The sequence below is a fragment of the Pinus tabuliformis genome, chromosome Q (assembly GCF_031772625.1).
Source record: "Pinus tabuliformis cultivar Carrire ecotype Pingquan chromosome Q, CPIR1, whole genome shotgun sequence".
In the NCBI taxonomy this organism is placed as follows: Eukaryota; Viridiplantae; Streptophyta; class Pinopsida; order Pinales; family Pinaceae; genus Pinus; species Pinus tabuliformis.
Genome location: NC_142296.1, coordinates 166,470,739 through 166,478,399, shown reverse-complemented (window position 1 = coordinate 166,478,399; position 7,661 = coordinate 166,470,739). Strand labels below are relative to the sequence as shown.

Below are 7,661 nucleotides of genomic sequence, written 5' to 3'. Positions count from 1 at the left end.
GCCAGAGTTGGTTCCCGTGAACGTTACTCAGTGGTGCTGGAGTGTGCTTATTACAATCTATGTGTCAAAGAGAAGATATGGGAATGTTTTCATAAATATTGAGGGTGTGTTACATTGAGAGCAAATATGATAACATTATGATAAATAATAATGGTGTATTACATTGATGTATGCAGGAAGTGCAAGACGTTAATTCTGGATTATTGGTCTCTACATGGTTATCACTAGTATAGTCATCCGGGATATAATCTGAAACTTTAAATGAGCATATGCATCATTCAAAATTTGTGGGACATGTGGCAATAATTGAAAGTGGTCATTCAACTACGAGCATGTTGGCACCATGAGCGGAGTGCAATATCCAAGATGAAATCTATGAAAAGAAGCATGACAATGTTAGAGAACAAAATGAAAAAATTTGAAATTGTCAATGTCAATTGACTCTAGTCCATGACCTCGGTCGAATTAAAGAAAATAAGAGTAGTTTTTTAGTTCCTCAGGCTACATTCCGGTTTATTTATGTTGTTTTATCAATTTCTACTGATTACAAAGTACCGGAGGAAGTCAAAGCATCTAGCTTTGGTATTTCTCCAGATGAACTAGCGTCCATAGGCGAAGGCCACGCTCGTAAGAAGTTAAGATACCATAGTGGCATTGAAGGAATCTTTGAAAAGCTCTATACATCAATCACTGATGGAATTGTGGCCAGTGAGGAAAGCTTAAAGAGGAAGCATGAGCTCTATGGTTTTAACAGATTTGTGGAGAAGCCACCTCGGGGATTTTGGATGTTTGTGTGGGAAGAAATACAGGACACGACTCTCATGATCCTTGCAGTTTGTGCATTTATATTTATAGTTGTTGAAATTTATAAAGAAGGGTGGCCCAAAGGTTCTTATGATGGTCTCGACGTTATTTTTAGCATTTTATTAGTTGTCTTTGTCACAACAACTTGTTATTATCATCAATCGTTGCAGTTTAACAATTTAGATAGAGAGAAGAAGAAGATATTTATACAGGTAGTTCGAAATGGTTATAGATATAAAATTTTAATATATGACCTAGCTATTTGGGACCTCGTGCATTTATCGATTAGGGATCAAGTGCTTGTAGATGGGCTATTTGTATATGGATTTTCTTTGCTTATAGACGAGTCGAGCCTAATAGGTGAGAGTGAACCTGTGAATGTGAACAAAGAGAAACCCTTTCTCTTGTCAGGAACAAAGGTACAAGATGGTTCTAGAAAGATGTTGGTGACAACAGTAGGCATGAGGACTGAATGGGGTAAAATGATGGCACAAATGATGCACCAGCTTTACATGAAGCAGACATAGGGCTTGCAATGGGCATTGATGGCACTGAGGTTGCAAAGGAGAGTGTAGATGTGATTATACTCGATGATAACTTTGCCACAATCATCACAGTTTCCAAGTAGCTCTCCCCTCATAGAGGTACAATTTTTATGGGTGAATGTGATCATGGATACTCCTATATACTTGGCATTGGAAACAAAGCCTCTAAATGATGAATTGATTAAAATAAAGCTTCTTGGAAGAGGCAGAAGAATCATCAACAATGTTATGTGGAGGAATAATTTTGGCCAAGCTTTGTACTAGCTCATTGCAATATGGACTCTACAAGTCAAAGGAAGAACTCTATTTGAACTAGATGGCCATGATGCAAATTTGGTTCTGAACACACTGATCTTCAATTCATTTGTCTTCTGCCAGGTTTTTAATGAAATAATTTCAAAGGAAATGGAAGGGTTAAATGTTTTCCATGGCATATTGAGCAATTGGGTCTTCATGGCTGTCATGTCTTTTACAGTTGTGTTCCAAGTGATATTAATTGAATTCCTTGGTATTTTTGCAAGTACGATTCCCCTTAGTCAAAACTAGTGGTTTCTGAGTGTACTAATAGGTCTTCTGGAAATGCCAGTAGCCATGCTAGTTAAACAAATCCCCTTAACAGGGGAATCAAACCAATATAAATTAAAAGTCGAATGAGATGAAATTAGATTTTGCAGTCAATGGATGGATCTTGTCTTCCAAATATGCATGCATCTAATTATAGCTACATTAACAATTATTGAAAATCATTATAGCCCATCTCTAATGAATATATGATAATCATGTCTTGTAACCCTTGGAACCTACATTTTGTTTCGGTTCTGAGAAACTACCTTTTATTAACGAATTCGAGGAAGTAGGACAAACTTACAAGGATTATACGATATTTATATACACTCTAGTGCCTCCTTCCTTCTCCTATTGTGTCATATTTGTAAATCCTTCAATCCTATCCCAAGTTGTTCTTAAGGGAGGATGTTAGGATATTTCGACACATAGGAAATAGTTAAGTACAAGTTGGTCTAGTATAGAGTTAGGTAAAGTGTGTTTCTTTACTGTTGTACATTTTGTAACTTACAATCCGACGGTCACGATATGTAGTGATCCAACAGTTCATTCTCTCCTCGGTATTACCGACACTTGATACGTGGCTTGACACTCGATTGGTCCATGATTTCTATTTAAAGCGCATGGAGGGTCATTTGTAGGGTAATCCGTGCATGAGAGAAACATATGTAAATTTTCATTCTTTTATTAATAAATTGCCTGAAGTGGTTTACAGGGTAAGTTCCTCAGACAAAACACCAAAGGACACCGCTCACAACTAGATCGCAGATCAATACACCAGTATTTTTGACGTGGTTAAAACCCTAAAAGAGGGAAACAGTCCACGGCCTAAGCCAACGCAGCCACCTCAGGAAATTTATTAATAAAAGAATGAAAATTTACATATGTTTCTCTCATGCACAGATTACCCTACAAATTACCCTCCATGCGCTTTAAATATAAATCATGGACCAATCGGGTGTCAAGCCACAGATCAAGTGTCGGTAATACCGAGGAGAGAATGAACCGTCGGATCACTACATATCGTGACCGTCGGATTGTAAGTTACAAAATGTACAACGGTAAAGAAACACACTTTACCTAACTCTATACCTAACTCTATACTAGACCAAGTTGTACTTAACTATTTCCTATGTGTCGAAATATCCTAACATCCCCCCTTAAGAACAACTTGGGATAGGATTGAAGGATTTACAAATATGACACAATAGGAGAAGGAAGGAGGCACTAGAGCCTATCCCCCCTTAGTGACAACTTCCTGAACTCCAACCATAAATCCAAGTTTAGTGAACTCCGCCTCTGTGAGAGCCTTTGTGAAGATGTCTGCAACTTGATCATCTATTGAACAATATTGCACTTCAAGAACATGGTCGTGAATGAGATTTTTGATGAAGTGCATGTGCAGTTCAATGTGTTTGCTGCGCTGATGTTGGACTGGATCTTTGCATAGCTGAATGGCACTTTTATTATCACACTAAGTGTAGTCGGATGCTGCTGCTCAAAGCCAAACTCTGACAAGATCTGACGAAGCCACAAGGCTTCCTTACTAGCTTCTATGGCACCACAATACTCTGCTTCTGCTAATGAAAGAGAAATGGCACCTTGTTTCTTGCAAGCCCATGTAATAGGTCCTGAACCAAGAGTGAACATATAACCAGCAGTAGACTTCCGATCATCAAGGTCACCAGCCCAATCGGAATCAGTGAAACCAACCAATAGAGAGATGCTTCGGCACTGTAATGAATCCCAAACTGAACTGTACCTCGAACATAACGAAGTATTCTTTTAGCTGCTTTCCAATGACTTTCACGGGGGTTTTGCATGAACCGAGAAACAAGTCCAACAACAAAGGAAAGGTCAGGACGAGTATGGTTTAGATACAAAAGTTTTCCTACAACTTGACAGTATAAGGTAGCATCAACTTCAGGAGAAGTACAAGTGACTGAAAGTTTGACTCCAAACTGAAAGGGAGAAGGGGCTAGCTTACAGTCTTCCATGTGAAAATGGCGTAGAATATCACAGGCATACTTGGACTGGGAAAGAGAAATACCCTCCTTGGATTGCAAGACTTGAAGACCGAGAAAATAGCGTAAGTGTCCTAAGTCTGTCATTTCAAATTTCCTTTTAAGGCTAGACTTCACATGGTTTATAAGGTTGGGATCACTACCAGTAAGGATAAGATCATCAACATAAAGAACAAGGATGATAAGAGAGTTTCCCACTTTCTTGGTGTAGACAGTATTGTCAGAATGACACCTAGAAAAGCCAGATTCTAAAAGAAAGCTATCCATTTTGGCATACCAAGCCCGAGGAGCTTTCTTGAGACCATAAAGGGATCTCTTAAGTTGACATACAAGGCTGGAGTCTGTTTGTATGAAGCCAATGGGTTGTTCCATATAGATTTCTTCATGCAAGTCCCCATGCAAGAAGGCAGATTTAACATCCATCTGATGGACTTCCCATTTGAAAGAGGCAGCAAGGGAAAGAACAAGGCGGATAGAGTTCATTTTGGCAACAGGGGAGAAGGTTTCAGTGTAGTCAATGCCTTCAACCTATGAAAAACCTTTAGCAACAAGACAAGCTTTATGTTTATCAACTTTCCCATCTGGTCCATACTTGGTTCTGTAAACCCATTTGCATCTAACAAGTTTTCGTCCCTTTGGTAGAGGAACAAGATCCCATGTATCATTTGCCAATAATGAATGATATTCTTCATTCATAGCTGCTTCCCAATCTGGATGGCCTAAAGCTTCTGCAAAGGTGTCAGGATCATAATTTACTAGAGCTTGAGCCAGTAAAGAAGAGGCTCTCTCGAACTGAGAACGTGTGCGTCACTGATCTGTAGGATCACCGGCACGATCACCTGCTGCATCTCGAGTAGCACGCACCCATTTTGGAAGCTCAGGAGCTGAAGGAGGATCCTGAGATGGTGGGGGAGGATTGTCATCCTCACTTTCATCATCTGAAGAAGAAATGTTTTCAAAGGTAGAAGAGATAGGGAGAGGTGGCACATCCACTGGACTAGGCTCGCAGGCCGATATATTTTCATCAAATTTTACATCTCTTCTAATGATAACATTTTTGGACTTAAATGGAATAAGTCTATAACCTTTGACATCTTCAGAATATCCAACAAGAGTACATTTTTCACTCTTTGGTTCTAAAGCTTTATGCTTTTCATCTGGAATATGGGCCCACGCTTCACTTCCAAAAACACGAAAGTGACTTACATCTGGTTTGATTGAGCTCCATGCTTCTTCTGGAGTGATATTCTTTAAAGCCTTAGTAAGAGTGCAATTTATTATGTAATTTTCACAGTTAATTGGTTCTGCCCAAAAACTAAGACCAAGTCCTTTAGATTGTAGCATACAATTAGCTATTTCCTTTAAGGTGCGATTCTTCCTTTCAGCTACACCATTTTTTTGTGGAGTATATGGAACAGTATGTTGCATTTGAATTCCATTCTCAGTGTAATAGTTGATGAATGTCTTTTTAACATATTCTCCGCCATTATCAGATCTTAAATTAAGAATTCGATGACCAGATTGTTTTTCAACAAACGCCTTGAAGGCCAAAAAAGTGTTAAATACTTCACTCTTGAGTTTTAAGAAGTATACCCAAGTGCGTCTGGAGAAATCATCAATGAAAGTTAAGAAATACTTGCAGCCAGAGAATGAGACAACTAGAAGTGGACCACATAAATCACTATGCACAAGCTGTAAGGGAGCTGAGGCATGCCAAGAGGCACGTTTTTCAAAACTGTCCCGATGATGTTTTCCGAGTACACATCCGGAACAAACACCATCTCTGCAAGATACCATAGGAAGACCTGTCACCATATTTTCTTTACATAGATGCTGAAGGGAGTGATAGTTTAAGTGACCAAATCGCTCATGCCAAAGTTTGCTCACTTCATCGTTATGAGCAACAAATACTGAGGGAAGATTTGATGACCCAAAGTTGTGAAACTTATACAACCTTGTAGAATCATCAGCAATGCCAGTAGCCAAAATCTATTTAGGATCTCTTAAGTCCTTGATTACAACATCATGAGGTGAAAATTCAACGATTTTACCTTCACCTGAATGAGTTATCTGATATACAGATAGAAGGTTGCAGGATAAGGTTGGAACACATAATACATCATTAAACTGACCATTTTCTAGATGAACAGTTCCAGTCCCTACAACATTAAGATATCTATCATCACCAACATATATATTTTTGGTGTTACAATCATTCAAGGAAGAAAAAATGGCTTTGTTTTTGGCCATGTGATAAGAAGCTCCAGAATCAATGAGCCACTCATGAGAATGAGAAGAAAAAGATACATTTAATACATAGCCAGACCGAGATGCTTGACAACCACATGCAGAAAGTGCCATTCCTGAATATGAAGTTGAAGTTGAAGGTTGCCCCAAATGGATGTTATGCTTCTTCATTGCTGCTTCCAAGGCTTCCATCTTCTTAAAGCATTTTGATTCTAAGTGGCCATCTCGATTACAAAAATTGCAATTTCTATCAGTCTTCTTCCCTTTGTTTTTATTTGTCTTATCATTTTGTTGAAATGATTTTTCATTTTGGGGCTGAAATTGCTTAGGACCCTTGTTTGGTTTAGGACCATTCTTTTTAGGATATGACTTGTTAGGATTCTTTGAATTTGGTTGCTGCTGGGCGGCTAACGCTTTCTTGGAAGAGTTTCCAAGATTAAGAAGACCAAGGTGTAAGAGTTTTTCTTGCTCTCTTATTAAAGAATCACAAAAAGAGTCAAAGGAAGGGGACTTGTAGTCTGTTCCTTGAGAAATGAAGGCTTCCCTTGTAGAATGGAAGGTGGAAACAAACACAGAGTAGGCTGGTCCCAACTTTGTAAGAATGGAATAGATAAGGTTACTATCTTCTTTCTTAAGTTTAACACCTTCCAAAAGATATCTAAGGGTCTTGAACTTGGACAAGAAATCTTCAATGCAAGAAAAATTATTAGGGTCCAATGTAAGCAACTCATTTTCAAGTTGATGGGCTCTAATTTCATTTTTAATCCCAAAAACTTTATTGATTTGTTTCATTGCTTCATTAGGAGTATCAAGTTCTGCAATATGGAGATCTGGAGAAATAGACATCCCTATCAATCCACGTGCTTGATCTTGCCTATTTTCCCATTTAGCAGCCTTATATTCATCCTTCGGTTTCTTTTCTTGGCCTGAGGCTATTCTGTAGAGACCTTTACTTCTAAGTAAATCCTCAATGTAGGCCAACCATTGGAATTAGTTGGTGCTGTCAAGGGTAACTTGGTATTGAATTTCCATTTCAACGGAAACTGAAGCGAAAGATGCTGAAACTAAGTGTTCCAATGGATAGATCTCGAAAAATTAGGCTGGTTTTGAAAAAAAGGCTCTGAAAACGGCTTCCGGATGAAGAAGTTATGGCTTTTTGAAAAAACGTTGTTGAAGTTGCCGAGAGAGAGAGAGAGAGAGAGAGAGAGAGAGAGAGAGGGGGGGGGGTTGATGCTTTGGGTTGCATGCTTGCTTTGAGAAGGCTCTTTTTCCCTACAAAACAAAAAACACAAAACCCAACACAAACATGAAAAGAAAACGAACCTTACGGCTCGAAGTTAGCTTTAGCTGAAAAAATAAATATTTTCAAAAATGAACCTTGCGGCTCAAAGTTAGCTTTGGCCGGAAACTAAATATTTTCCTCAATGTTTTTGATTTTCAGAGATCACCCTCTGGCGCAGGGAAAAGAGCATATGCA

At 38.7% G+C, this 7,661-nt stretch overlaps 1 pseudogene; it reads left to right on the top strand.

Moving 5' to 3' along the window:
• The first annotated feature begins 450 nt into the window (after positions 1 to 450).
• LOC149218768 (calcium-transporting ATPase 10, plasma membrane-type pseudogene) lies at positions 451 to 2,003 on the top strand (annotated as a pseudogene).
• The last annotated feature ends 5,658 nt before the right edge of the window (positions 2,004 to 7,661 follow it).